Below are 15322 nucleotides of genomic sequence, written 5' to 3'. Positions count from 1 at the left end.
GCTTATTCATGCAGCTACTTAGAAGGAAGGTGGCATGTGAGAAGTTTATTGAAATCACTTAACAATACAGTGTATTCCCAGAAGGAGATGATGACACAGACACTTTTGTTCTACATGACAAATGTTGAAATAGATGCCTTCAAGGATGATGGAGCTATTCTTTGACTTTTCTTGTGAGTAACCAATATAATGAGCTTGCTGGATGCATGTCCTGACTAAGACAAAAGTAGGCCAGCCCTCATCACAAACCTTTTGCAGCCTTGCGGAAATGGTGTAAGAACAAACATTCTTTTCTTGATCTTGAGCAAGATCTTGAGATTCAAGCACTGTAATAACTAGACGTAGAAAGACAACCATGCCATAATCTCTCCCAATAGCAAAAAACTTAAAAATAGAATTCAGAAACATTTTATGGATACTGGCAAGAGAGGAGATGAAGACAATAGCCCTGATCACAAAACAGCAGTTCTAAAATGAACTCAAAGGATTGCTCTATGGTAGAAAAACATCTATTTCTGTCCTCTGACCTTAATTCTAATCTTTAGATGGTGTGGCCAAATAAGGATGTGCATCAGGACATTAAAAAAAAACCCACTGCCCCATAAGGGTGGCTTGTCCCACCTCTCATTACCTTGCAAAGAAAATGAGGTCCTAACCATTTATGGCAGTGTGAAAGATGGCATCATGCAGGAATGATGATGAAAAACAAACTGAATGCTACTAATTTCCTACCTACTTTTCATCTAAAAAATTAGTTGCAAATGCAGTTAAACCAGTAAAAATGCCAAATTCCCAAATAACCCAAATTTTTACCTGTCCTAGTTTACAAGCAAAAGCATATTAAGATTGCTAATTTCAGAGAATGGTTTTCTAAAAACAATCAGATGTGTCACAACTATTCTGCTAATTATGCCAGTAGCAATTATTATGCTAATAACATTGCAGCAACAGCCTTCTATTAAAGATGCAAGAAAAGTTATAGAAGCTTAATATAAAATATTAAGATTGCTTTTAATGATACCAATACATCTGCTTATTGTCAAGATCTTTTTTAATAAAGACCTATCACAATCTGGTGACTTAGGATCACACTGGCAAACTGGTGAGGGTGGCAGTGACAATAAATCAGCTTTTTTATAATTCACTTGTTACCACTCCTTGAGCAGACTTTATTTGTAGTAAAATAGCTTTGCTTTTTTTCTTCCTATGTCTTCTTTCTAAACAATTTAACTCAATCTTAGTTAGGAAATTGTAATTTTGGCTAAAATAAAAATACTTGCTCCAAAACTACTCATTGAGCTCCATGTGAAAGAATACATGACCAAGAAAAATGGAGAAGAACAGGACAGATGTCAATGCTTTTATTTAATACTGATGTTTTAAACAAATGCATGTAATATACCGGACTTTTAAACTGAAGGCTTCAAAAGGAAAAGGACTGGTACCACTGCAGTACAGAAATTTTTACCTGTTAAAATCCTGAAAAATGTACAGATTTGGTGAGCATGAAAAGATATATTTACTATTGCAATATTTCTGAGGATGGAGAGTGAAATAGCTTCAGTACTTTAGTATTTAGATCAAATGTGCAGGGAGATGCATAGCTGCTGCTCAGCTTGACAACTTCCTGTCCTAGATTACTTACTTAGTAATCTCTTCAATCTGTAAGAAGAACTGCACATATATTTCCTTCTTGACCTTGTTCTAAAAATCTGACCAATACTGTTTTGCCTTAAACTCCCCCCTCCCAACACATTATTTCAATAGAATGGGACACATGCAGAGAAGACAGTAGTCTCTGAGAAGCAGCTCAGGGCTACAACGTTTTAACCCAGCTCAGCAACAGCCAGCACAGCACTTTTGCCTGCAGAGTTATGTGAAAGGCAGGCTGTCTCCACAGTCCCAGAGCTGAAATCACCAGGTTATGTGGTTGTTTCTCTTTGAGAGTTGAAGGGGTGAGACATCACATTTGAAAAGCTCTTGCTATTTTTTACAGGTGTAAAAAAAATAAAAACAAAAAAAATACTGCTTTCACTTGGAAGGTGTGAAGTTTTGTTAAGACAACGGATGAAAACGGACTCAGTGATGAGAAAGTCCATGACTGCTTTCAGATGAGTGATAGTTGGGATGGAAGAACAACTTTTTCTTACATATCTCAGGTTTAGGTGAGAAGAGGGTAATACATAGCGTGGCTTTCTTCTGATCCCAGTCAGTGACTGAGCTCTTGGAAATATTTATGACAGTTAAAGACCTCTATCACTGCACTGGAGAATTAACTAGAGCATAAAAACCCAACTGCTAAGACATGATCTCTGTTCATCCCCTCAGTCATGTCAACAATTGCTACAGTTTTGCTGAAGCTACCATACACTGAAGTTTGCTATTATCAGGATCTCAACTGAAGCCATACATCGTTATCAAAAAATGTGAAAGAACCACATATTCCAAGAGGAAAAGGTGTGTTTCAACAGACAAAACTGTTCACCATCTGACAGCAGAATGGACTTACACAATGAACTTGCTGTGAGTGGAATTCATCTCTGCATTTATACAGGTGTTTCTTGTACATGCTAAGAGAGCAAGCTTGCTTTATGCAGACTACCAGCATACAAAAAATGTGACAGATCCAGGTTAGAAAGTACTTGGATCCTGCTTAGATCGTATCTATAAAAACTTGCACCTTAAATTATTCTTTGTCTTTCAAGACACAATACCACTGATTTAGGCAATTTTTTTCAGAAGAGTATCAAAAGATACTCTAAAGACATTTATGCTATGAAGAAACATAAAGACTATGATGACTCAATGGAGACAGAGTAGAAGAAAGGAAAAGGTGCACATGAGATTCCCAGTTACAGTGTTAAGATTGTAGGTGTGGGAACAACTGATGATGGGCGCATTATGATTGCAACTTTGAGTTGCTTTTGCTCTATGGAACAGTATTCAATTTTGGATGTATGCCTGAAACATGAAAAATATCAACAGAGTGAAGTGACAGAACATGATCCATGACCTCTGCTTTTTTCTAGCTATCGTAATCCTGGGAAAACCAGGCTGGCTTGGAGCTCTGGTCATTTTCACTTTCTTTAGAGTAATCTGTTTCGATTCTAAAGAAACACTTATTCTTTTAATAGTAAACCCACAACCCTTGCTGATGATTCAGGACCAGAGCCAAGAATATCTCTGTAACAGTATCTATACAGCTATTACTCTGGTATGGAAATTGGAGGTGCCCCAAATAACACGCAAATCATATCTTCCGCAATCAAATCCTCTGTTGCCCATCTCTACTTCTTACGTGAAAACTCCAGGATCAGGACTATGAGATATGGAGAGCAGCCTATTACTTACTTTTTGATGAATAATCTTCACTACCATACCTTAACCAACTACCCAAAATTTGTGTTACATCATGTGTGAGAAAGGGGTACTGGTCAAGTAGAGGGGTGAAAGCTGCTGTGGCTTTCTGACTGTTTTCTGGAACTGAAACAAGATGGAGTTTGAACTCGTCTCCAGTTGGACATTGAGCCACTGACTGCAACTCTCTGCATGTGGCCATCTAGCCGATTCTTTATCCACCAAGTGGTCCATTCCTCAAATTGATGTCTTTCCAGTTTAGAGACAAGGATGTCATGTGGGACAGCATCAAATGCTTTGCACAAGTTCAGGAAGATGATGTCAGCTGCTTTGCCCCTGTCCATCAGTTCTGTAGTCCCATCATAGAAGGCCACCAAATTGGTTAGGCATGATTTCCCCTTAGTGAAGCCATGCTGGCTGTCACAACCACCTGGTTGGTTTTCATGTGCCTTAGCATGCTTTCCAGAAGAATCTTCTCCATGATCCTGCCAGGCAAAGAGGTGAGACTGACTGGTCTGTAGTTCCCTGGGTCATCCATTTTACCCTTCTTGAAAATGGGGGTTATATTTCCCTTTTTTCAGTCGTCGGGAACTTCACCTGACTGCCATGATTTTTCAAATGTGATGGACAGTGGCTTAGCAACTTCATTCGTCAGCTCCTTCAGGAGCCGCGGATGGATTTCATTGGGTCCCATGGACTTGTGCACATACAGGTTCCTAAGATGGTCTCGAACCAGATCCTCTTCTGCACTGGGCCTAAGGTCTTCATTCTCACAGTCCATGCATCTGCCTTCCAAGATATGAGTGTCTAGAGCACTTAAATGGCACACACTGTTCTCAACAGAGCTTGGAATTGCTAACATTATTCTAAAGACCACAAAAAGCAAATATCAGCAAACAAAACACGATTTTTGTGATTAAAGAGCACAATAAAACTGACCTGTTTCACTTCTTGAGAGCTGTTATCCCCAGGGAGACCAAAAGAACATGCTGTAAGACAGGTGAGGTGGCAAGAAGGAGACAATGGGCTGCTGTGTGAATGATGCACATGAACTAACCTATCTGTCAGGAGTGTTGCACTGAAACTTAAGAGGCCCAGCTTCAGTTCAGGTAACAGTCAGTGGTACATGCACAGCTTCTTCAGCAAACTGTGTCTTCAGTTCGCAAGATCAAAGGCCCTGAAACATTCTAAAAGGCAGGTACAGCATGTGCTTGCTGCACAGCCCAAGATGGTTGATCTTTTAAAAGGCTAGCTAAGGTCTGAGTTGCTATATAAACATAGCACAGTTAGGTTAGTTCAGATATTTCAGATACTGGTAGTAGTGTAGCTGTGGCAACAGCAACTCAGAAAGGGGGAAACCGCCTATTTATCTCTCAGTTTTTAGCCTGAACTGAGCTGGATAGCAGCTAACAAGAGGTAAGCAGACTAAACCAGACTGAATATTGCTAAGCGAAACCTTAGGCAACACTGTAGAAAATCTAGTGAAAAGAGATTCAGGATTAAGTCTGAACTGGACAAAAAGCAGATGACTTCTTCTCCTTCTATTTATGCTGAGGCCTTTCATCACTGAATGTGGATGATGATCACCACAGCCTGGAGAGGTACCAAGACCAGTAGGTGGTATATGGATAACGGTGAATAAAGTCTGAAGATAAATATCAACATTATTCACTCTGTTTGCAGTCTTAAAAAAAATGCTAAGAAAGATGGGTTTGCCTTTTTTAAAACAGATGGCTACAAAATAGTTTGTGGCAGTAGAGTTGCCTCTGGCATACTTCTGATTCATCTAGTCTCCATTCTTATTGCAGTTCAGCTGGGACTGAGAGTTCTTATAGCTGATGACAAGGACATAATGATAATGAATGACTTCAACCCTGGGACAATAATGGATCCAGAGGACTGAAATGTCTTATGGAAGGCAGCGATGACTGCAAAGCCAAGAAGCCACTGAAAATTGCCATGACTGAATTCTTGTGATACCAAATATTGTCAGCCTTCGAAGCATTCATGATGATCTCTGTTCATCCCCTCAGTCAGTCCCAACAATTGCTGGAGTTTTGCTGAAGCTACTCATACACAGAAGTTGTCCTGTTGTATTTAATGGCCATCCTAATATTTTTGTCAACACACAAAAAAGAAGAGTGTGCAAAGGCACATCCTTCAGATCGTGAACGGAAATGTCAGATTTTGGGAAGATAATTGGGCAAGATGGAGATAGCAACAGTTTAAATTGCAGCTTGATTTGAACAAAGGCAAAGCTTTAAGAATGTCCCTCAACCACAGAAACAGTCTTTTTTCTTTCCTTTTTTTAATGAAAGCTTAAAAATCAGAACAATATACTATTATACAACTACATATTACAAATACGACAACCTGCAGAAACAGAACGCATCCAGCAAGCAATATTTTCTAAATCTTTTTGTAGCAGAGAAGAAAGGGCTTAAAAAATTGTACAGCATTAAACTTCAGATGCTGAACAATATTTTTCTTAAAGAACACTTCAGCTGCAGTGACTCTAGTAAAAATGGCAGGTGCTAGCATCTCATACAGGTCCTTACAGAGGCCCTAGAAAAAGACATAGCACAGATAAGACTTCTTGTATGGGCTTAGGTGAGGATAAATACGGGATTTGGAAGTTTGAGTGACCAAGTACTTGAATAAACTTAGAAAATAAGGAACTACAGCTCATACAGGTTCAGTTACTGAGTCCCATTAGCACTGCACTTTGTGTGCAGGGTAGTAAAAACCATAACTTATCTCCCTGGAGTACTGCAGGCACTAGTCTTGTTTCATTCCTCTTTGGCAAACCACAGCATATTTTTGCATATGGGGACATGAGACTTTATAACTACTCAGTAACCCTCAGCACTGCTGAACTAATACTCTGTATTCCTGCATAATAAGCTCTAGCAGGGTAAGTCCAGTAAGTCTTAATAAAAAAGGTTCATCCACAACTCTAAAAATGTTTTAATTACCAGGGTAGCCAAGTTTGTCCACTGGATTACAAATACTAATAGAATCAAGATGTCCTCAAATGGTTCCCTACATCCCTGGTTTCAGGAAACTATGTAACTCCTTCACAACTCCTTCATAGTAAAGGAGAGGGATCCTTTTGGTAAAACATAACAGAAAATGAATTTTTAAAAGCAGTTTTGTACTTTGTAGCACAGTTCTCAGGATCATAATGCTGGAATATTTACCAGCTGTGTAATTAGAAAGAATAACAGGATACAAACAGTGCTGGATTAATGATATTTCAAAACATAAAACCTATACATATTCATTAAAATAATATGTTTAGATATGTCAGCAAGAACAAATTCCATGTAGAAATATTATAAATATATTGTTCTACATAATTTTATTTCAAGTTATGCGGTTTCATCTTATGTGGAGCTTTTCTAAAACTATGGATGAAATAATGTAAAAGCAACACTGAGATCAGCAGCAGTTTTGATTTTAATGTCACCAAGGAACTGGGATAACTTCGTCAGGCCTAGTTTCATTTTAGGGATCAATTCTGTTTTCCTTCTGAGTGGCATTAAACGACAACATTTAAAGCAACATAAATGACACAAATTTGGAGAGCTCAGCTAGCTACAAGCTCAAGTCAATCCAGTCAGTTCCTTCAATAGAGACTGTGGCTCTTTCCTGACAGATGACTGACTGACAAAGTTCTCAACCTGGCATATTGAGATAAGCTGCAATTTTGGCTGTTATGCCTTTAATACACAAGGTTTCAAACTGCAAAGGTTCTGCTGTTTCACAAACTACTCACTCTGATAGTAAGGGCATCTGCCATCACAGAAGGAAAGAGCTGATACTTGCATAGTACTTGCTTCAGTTGTCTGGTTTTTGTCCAGTGCTGTACTCAAAGATCTACAGAAAATGCTTATGAAAGCATTTAATCCTTCTCTATCAATCACAGACATTTGTAAGTCTTACTATGGTGAATCACCATTACAATAAGAACTGCATTTGCATATGGATTAAAAAAACCCCTCCCATGAAGTGGCAACAACATAAAGAACTAGCAGACAAAGAGATTCAGATAAAGTACTGCAGTACTGCAAGAGCTAGATAGACATTTAGGTGACAGGTTAGAATATAAGTGTTAGGGCATTGAATTTAGTAATTTGATGAGTTTGGTAGAATGACAGTATTTGGGTGGGTCACACTTATTAAACTCTTGTGAGATCTGAAATCAGACTCCACTGTCCATTGTCTCAAAGATTTGTCTGAGAAGCTGAGATGGAAATCCACCTATCTTTTGTCTCAGAGATGGGTGGGAGGAGTTGAGATAAGACTCTAATATCCATTTCCTGGGAGAAGGGTATGAGGAGCTGAACTGGGATTCCACCATCCATTGCCTGAAAAGTGGGAAAGAGCTGGGATAAGCCTCTTCCATTCATTACCTTGAGGACTGGTGTGAGGTATTATCCCAAGAATTGCTGCAGGCACATGTGTGTCAAAGATCTGGCTGCAAGACCAGGGAAACTGGTCCACCAGGAACGTGTAATATGTGACATGAAGAGCAGAGGTACTCCCCTCAACTCTTTACAAAAGGGGAAAAGGTAATCACCAAGACACACATCACCAAGAGACACATCACCAGGGAGCCATTGCCATGAGGATGACTCCAGAAGGACATCTCCGTGAGGACACTCTCCGCCGATGACTACTGTGGACCCTGAGGGACACCCTCCATGAGACATCGCCATAAAGGCAACTCCATGAGACACACTCCACAGAGTACCTTCAAGGGGACTCCAGAAGGATGCCTTCATGAGGACACTCAATGCCAACGGACTCTTGGGGGACACTCTGCTCAGATGCCAACTGAAGAACTCCCACCACCAGCGACAACGACGACAGATCCCCGGGACACCGCTGGATCCACAGTAGTGACTATCTCTCTCTCTCTCTGCACCCCAAATTCTTACGTCATTTTCTACCTCTTTTCCAACGTGTCCTATTGCTTTCCCCTTTATTACAATAATTTCCTTTTTTTATAATAACTGTCTTTTTTGTAATTTGTAATAAACAAACTGTCCGACTACGGTACTTGACATCGTTTGTGTCTTAATTTCACTCTTGGGATCACGAACTGAAACAGGGTCCGGCACTGGGGTTTTTCCTCCAATTGGACCCTGACAACTCTTAAAAAATAATTAATAATAAAAAACACCAAAAAGCTAATCCAATGGGACAGTTGCCCTAGTGCTAACATCATTCTTTTCATGATAAACTATGTCAACACATCTAATGGTATAGTTCCAAATTCAACACTTTTTTTGCTGGTTATAGAACACCTTAGGAAAATTAAGAAACTCTGACAACTCTGAACCATGTGGAGAGAAAATTCCAGTCTCTAACATGCTGATATCCTGGCAATTAGCAACTGTCATCCTGTCAGTGTGTTGCTGAACCTCACAGGGAGGACGCAGTCCCTGCAGAACTCTGGGTATTGGAATTCAGTTCTTAAAAGTAATCTTGACAAATTCGTGCAGTCATACCAGAGAACATCATTTCAAGATGCTAACAGACCAGTACCTTACTTAATACACAAGCTGCCAAATTCTGCACCAGCTACAATTTCTGCAGTATTTAAGATGCAGCCATATGAAAAGCATGAAGTATCCCAAAGCGAGCAAAATGTTTATCCAAAAGAAACAGTAGCAAGCTCTTGCTGCAAGAGAGTGGGAAAAAAATGTAACTTGGCAGTATGTGCTACCTGCTCTTTTAATTGCAGCTGGGAATCATCAACCCTCAGGATGCAAATTAATTTCCCAAACACAGCCTTTCAAACTCAGTCAATAGCCATAATACCATGCTCCTTCCATTCCTGTACTTGTATCCTGAATCAACAAGTTACCTTTCCCTTGTCTGGATGGCATGTCAGCAGTCCTTCTCATCCCAATCCACAATCACAGCTACCAAAAAGGGAATTGCAAATTCAAGCAAACCAAGTGAGAAGAAAATACTAAGTTGTTTGTCATCAGCAAACTGAAGCCTCCTGAATTTACACCTTTTCACTTTTCTATGTCATTACATACAAGTGACCACAACTGGAAAACAAGAGATAAAAATGTAAATCCTTTGTGAACAGAGTTGTCTCATCACAAAAGGCATGCCCCTGTAATTTTCCATTGTATGAATGGCATGATAATAATCAATGTTAATTACTGACACAGGAAGCATTACCACTTGTGCTGTCCTTGTTATAAATAAATAAATACTGGTAACATATTTAGACTTTCTTATGCATGTTTTCCCTAACATCCTAAATGCCTAGAATCACAGAAGCATCATTCCTTACTAGGAATGATAAGCAATGCTTTTCAAAGTCTTTTCCCTCAATATATTTGATGTAGTCACATGTAATCCTATAAATATTACATTTCCCATCAATGTTTTAGCCTTTCTTTTACTTAAGCTTTCTGTCTTAATTTTACCAACACTTTGGTACTGGGGCAAAGATTTGCAATTCCTAGTCCTGCTCACATCTCAGCTCTGAGCACTCAGAACTGCAGTACAGCTTCAGACTGTGTCTGCCACTGTGTCCAGAAAAAAATCTAAAGCTTGCACAGAGGGGCTTTCCAACCCACTACTGATTTCCTGTACTATATTAATTGATTAATTCTTCCAGTGAAAAAGTGGCTGCTCCTTATCACAGCTGCTAAACTGATAGTACATGAGCCTCACGTGCTTGTCTGTGAACAGGGAGTTATTGAAGATGTTATATGTTAGAAAGAGCCTTCAACCTTGACGTTATGGCACCTGACGTTATGGCAGATTTGTCCCTACAAAGAGTAGTAGTTGTTTGGTTTTTTTAAGACATCTTTTTGTTGTTTTACCTGCCTTCGGTGTCGAAGCTGGATGAGAGATAGAAGTACTCATAACGCTCTGGAGTTCCACAGAGCTGGCTTTTCTGAGAAGGCAGTCCTCAAACTTGTGCTGTCTTTCTTCATCTGCAGTTTAATGGTAATGCAAGTAGAGCACAAACTTCAGGCATAATTTTAAACCAGGCAATACAGGCCACCAGAATATATCCACCAGATTCTGAAAAATGAGCTTGTAAGAAAAGCAGCTCTAGTTTCATTTCCTGTGACATGGTCAAGTACAGGTTGAGCTTTAGCTTAGCACATGGTTTCTCAATTGGCTTAAGCTGACACAAGACAGGGCTCTCACTGAAAGAGATGGTTCTGCCTTTCAGTTTTCAGGTTCCTGCCCTGCTGCCTGGTGTCAGCACCACTGACTGTGTATCCCTTCAGCTCGGTGATCCCGTTAAAGCCTAGCCCTGAATAAACAGTAAGAAACCAAATCTGACCACAGGTTCCTTATCCCTAGAGGAACTGCAGTTCTTCAAGATGCTGTGACAGTGTCAAACCCATAGTTGCCAAAGCCAGCACTGACAAAACATAAGAATGGAAAGTGAATTGCGGAATTCACATTGATTATAACGTACCAACCAACCACATTTACTACCGTGAAAACAACTGGTCTTTAATTATGTCTTCATGAATCAGACCCCAGGTGAAAGATGGTAAAAAGAAATTTCAGCTATATCAGTCAAATGATGACAGCGATACTACGGTCTTAGTGTGGTTTCCGATCATGTGAAAACCCCAAGTAATGATTTATAGTTTTAAGAAAACTATCCAATGTTTTTTAGACTCCAATCAACAACACAAACTGATAGAGAGCCTACCTCCTTACTACATGACTATCATTACTGCTATTTCTGGTTAATATACGTCATCTCACTTCTTTCTGTATTTGCCTTGTTTCCATGCCTGGCATACTCCGTCTGATGGATCATCACACTTTCCTTTTTTTTCTATTTTATCTGTCTACTCATTGGAAACCAAGGCAAAGACATTAATTTAATTTTGGGACCATATGCATACTACTGCTAATCCTAGCCCTGTCCTCAGTGCACTGTGGTTCCATTTCTTTTCCTGATATTTTTATATCTGTGCTTATAGAATGTTTTATTATTTGTGTTGATTCCCTTTGGAAGGTCCAATTCAGCATGAGTGTTCACAATTCTCACTTCATTCCTGTAATTTCTGCTTCCCAAAAGTATCTCTCTTTCTTGATCATTTTTTAAGGCTGCTGTTAATTTCCTTTTCGATGCAGACACACAGTCAGTTAGATTTGTAACTCTTCCTTAAACTTTTCCCCCTTTGTTTGGGATGCAAACACTTCACAGTTTAGTCTTTTGCTATACATAAATTCCCTGCTTCCTCTACAGTTCAATCTGTGAGTCCTGTTCAATTCACTTGCTACCTAATATTCTTAATGTTTCAGTTTAATACTTTGAAATTGAAGATTTTACTTGTTTAGCATAGTTTCCTTTTTAAATATAAGTGCACTCGATTAATGGTCATTACAGCTACAGTTGGTTTCGGCGACAATTTTTTCTTTAGTGTCATCAAACAGTTATTACAATCCCTGAAGTCGTAAACTATATTACTTCTTGGTGATCTAGTAAATACTGAGTTAAGAAGTCCAGCAGTTTCTCTGGTTGGCATCCAATAAATAGATGTCTCCCAAAAAACCACACTTTATAATTTCTATTTACATCTACCACAACTCTGCACGTAAAATCCATAGCAGGCTACCATTCACTCTCTTTGTATAAACCCTTTTGTAGTCTTTATGTTATTTTTACTCAAAGTAATGCTATTATTTCATTTATGCTATCACTTTCTTTATTTCCTCAGAATCTCCAGTATCAATATATGCCACCTGTACTTTAATTTCTAGCTTTCCTGAACAGCTCATACCCACATTCCAGTTGTGAATATTATTCTGTTTCCCATTAATTGCTATTATCCTTGTGACATCTGGTTTCATGTTACATACCAGATGTGCAGAACTACTTAATTTTGTTATTCTTTTACAAACATTTCAACAAATTCTCTTGCTAGAGTTAGATTGCTTTCATTATTTGTTGTCTAACTGACTACCAACCTGGATGTGTCTTACCTAATTTTCTTCTCCCTCTTTTTCGAGGTGTCTTTTGTGTAACTGCACAAGCCTCTCTTCCAGAACCACTTGCCTTACTTCTGAAAAGATCTAAGGTCAGATACAGTATATGGGACTATTTACATTAATTCTGCAAAGGATGTCTTAGGGTTTGGTGGTAGTAACAGCAGCAGCACTAATGCTGACATCTGTTTTATCCTAGGACTAAAGCATACTACTACCTACATTTCAGTCTTTTCTGGATGCTGCTGCTGCTGCCCAGGAGATGGATTGAAAATGGAGCCAAAGAAATGCCCAAGGGTCTGGATAAGGCCATGAAAAGCAGCATCAGGGGAAAAAGAGGATGGAAACAGTTTCATTCAGCACTGAGGCATCACTTTGCCTCCTACTCCTGGTAGCTTCAATGACTGCTGCTTAAGTAGAGCCAAAAGAAGTGTTTCTAAGTGAATGGAAGTTGTTGAAAGGGTTGAGGACAGGAATGGAGCAGGTGCCAGGGGCTATGGATAAAATTTGTACATATTTAGTTCCATAACTGCAGCAGAAGGGGCCTGAGAGGTTTCATTTAATTTCCTTTTTCAGATCCTGGTCTGAAACTAGGTGTTGCTACTTGCAGTCTCTTAGTGCAGAAGCTGTGTTTGACCTGGCACTCCAGTATATTCTGATGAGCTCTGAAGATAAAACAACCTTCCAGATGCTTAAAGCAACTGGCATTCTACAGTAAGTAGGGAGCATCCCACTGTCATCTTTTCTGGTTTCATCTCTACCCAGCCCGTGCTCTTCATGAGAAGAAATTGGAGCTGTATGCTGTAAAAAGGGTTTAGGAGACTGAGCATGCATAATCTGCTCCAGAGCAAACACTGTTAAGCCTGATCTAAACCATGGAAACAGACCCTTGACAACCCTCTACTATCAGACCTACACTAAACATAATGATACATTCTGTTGTACAAAGCCTTTTTTCATGTACAGATTTAAAGAGTCCTATATTAAAAAAAAAAGAAGCTCAACAATCTCAATGGAAGCTGTTATTCTCTGCTTTGTAATGAGACACAAGGTACATGAACCTTAAGCAATGACACTTTCAACATGTTGAAAGTGGGAGAGCAAGTCATTCATATGTGAGGGAACCGGAAAAACCTCATTTTAGCACATTCCAGCTACCAACACTTTTTCAATTGAACAAATCTGAAGCTGTGTTCTTCCTGTAGTTTAAATAAAAATCCCATGAAAATTGCCTTATAAAGGAAACACTATTCTATATAATTCTATATATAGTCTATATAATTATACATATATTCTATATATATTCTTCTATATAATTCTACTATCTTAGAAAACATAAAAAACTCCAACTCGAGGATATGAAACAGACAAAAAAGCTTAAACCATCTTGTATCACACACAGAGACTGTCTTTCATGAAAACCTGTCTACACTATAATAAACGGAAGTTCCCACACCTTCCTGTAAGTAGCTCTTGCTTGTTTTGATATGGTTAGCCTTTAATTGGATTGTACCATTGCTAACAAGTATAATTTAGCATCTTCCTAGGTACTTAGACTTGTGGCAAGGTTAATTTCTTGCAACAAAATTTCTTGCTAAATTGCAAAATGTTTTATTTACTTTATGGAAAAATTGTGCATAATCATAGAATGGTTTGGGTTGGAAAGGACCTTAAGATCATCTAATTCCAACCCCGTGCCATGGGCTAGGACACTACACACTAAACAACACCACCCAAGACTCCATCCAACCTGGCCTTGAACACTGCCAGGGATGGAGCATTCACAACTTCCTTGGGCAACCTTTTCCAGTGCCTCACCACTCTCACGGTAAAGAATTTCTTCCTTATATCCAATCTAAACTTCCTCTGTTTAAGTCTGAATCCAAGGCTGACTCCAGGATGAGAAAGTCAAGTCAGAAATTTGAGTTCGTTGCAAGGAACAGGACTGCTTTACAGGTTACGGCTTCTTTGTTCTAACAGTATTATTTAAAACCAGAGGAAAAATGGCTCATTCTGTCAGTTCCCTATAATGTCTAAAATATTTAAAACAAGCAAATTCATGGCAAGAATATATTGGAGATTTACACTGAATGAACGGAGACTCATAGAGGACTGGGGCAGAAAATAACTGTGAGGCAGGGCAAACACAAGTGAACTGGTCAACTTTCAACCCTGAAACTATCTTTAAGAAATAGGTATTTTGTACAACATCAACCAAAATTCTCAGCATTTTCTGAAGTGTATGGACCAATGAATTTACAGAAGGATGCTTCATGCAGAATAAATCTTTAAAAACTGAGATGTAAAGACCACCAATGAAGAAAAGTGTTAGAACAACTGCTAACTTCAAAACACATACACAATATAGTCAGTTGAAACAGAAACATGGCTGAGTGAAGCTGAGAGTCAGGATCTACTCTTCATGCCTTGTGGCTTGACAAAAAGCACATCATTTAACGAGCTCTGTAAACGCAAATACTACTATTCACTTCAGAAAAGAATTGTACCAGTACATCTGGTACTGTCTGTAAAACAGTGACATCCTGAGCTGAGAAACAGTCAGGTCTCTCTCTTTTTTTTTATTATCCATTGGAAAAAGGGAATTGCCAAATCTTGTGCACTTCCAAGCTACCTCATTTTTGCTGAGTACCATGACTGCACTGAGATTTTTCACTTCTTCACACAAGAAACTCAAGCAGCTACAAGGCTACAAAACCATGAAGGAAACACCTGAGAAGCACAAGGATTCCCCTACCACCAAATCCCCAACAGACACAGAGCAGAGAGCTCTAGGGCAAGACAAGTGAAACTGCCAGCTTTGAGCAAACCTGTGTTTATGAATTTATGGCAGCCTCCCGGTTAAAGGCCCATCTGGGTTGGAGCGGGGGGAGGCTGGGAAGACCATACGCCGGTTACATTTTTGCCATTCCTGCTGCGGTATGGCGTGAATAAATCACAGGGCTGAGGT

General features: G+C 39.2%; 1 protein-coding gene across 1 annotated transcript in view; it reads right to left on the bottom strand.

Annotated features, from left to right (window-relative positions):
• ERC1 (ELKS/RAB6-interacting/CAST family member 1) overlaps positions 1–15322 on the bottom strand; it is a 286136-nt gene that overhangs the window by 52126 nt on the left and 218688 nt on the right. The gene's annotated exons all lie outside the window — the stretch shown is intronic.

Source organism: Psittacula echo, assembly GCF_963264785.1.
Source record: "Psittacula echo genome assembly, chromosome: 1".
In the NCBI taxonomy this organism is placed as follows: Eukaryota; Metazoa; Chordata; class Aves; order Psittaciformes; family Psittacidae; genus Psittacula; species Psittacula echo.
The sequence above is the reverse complement of the archived record's forward strand: the minus strand, read 5'-3'. Positions and strand labels throughout refer to the sequence as shown.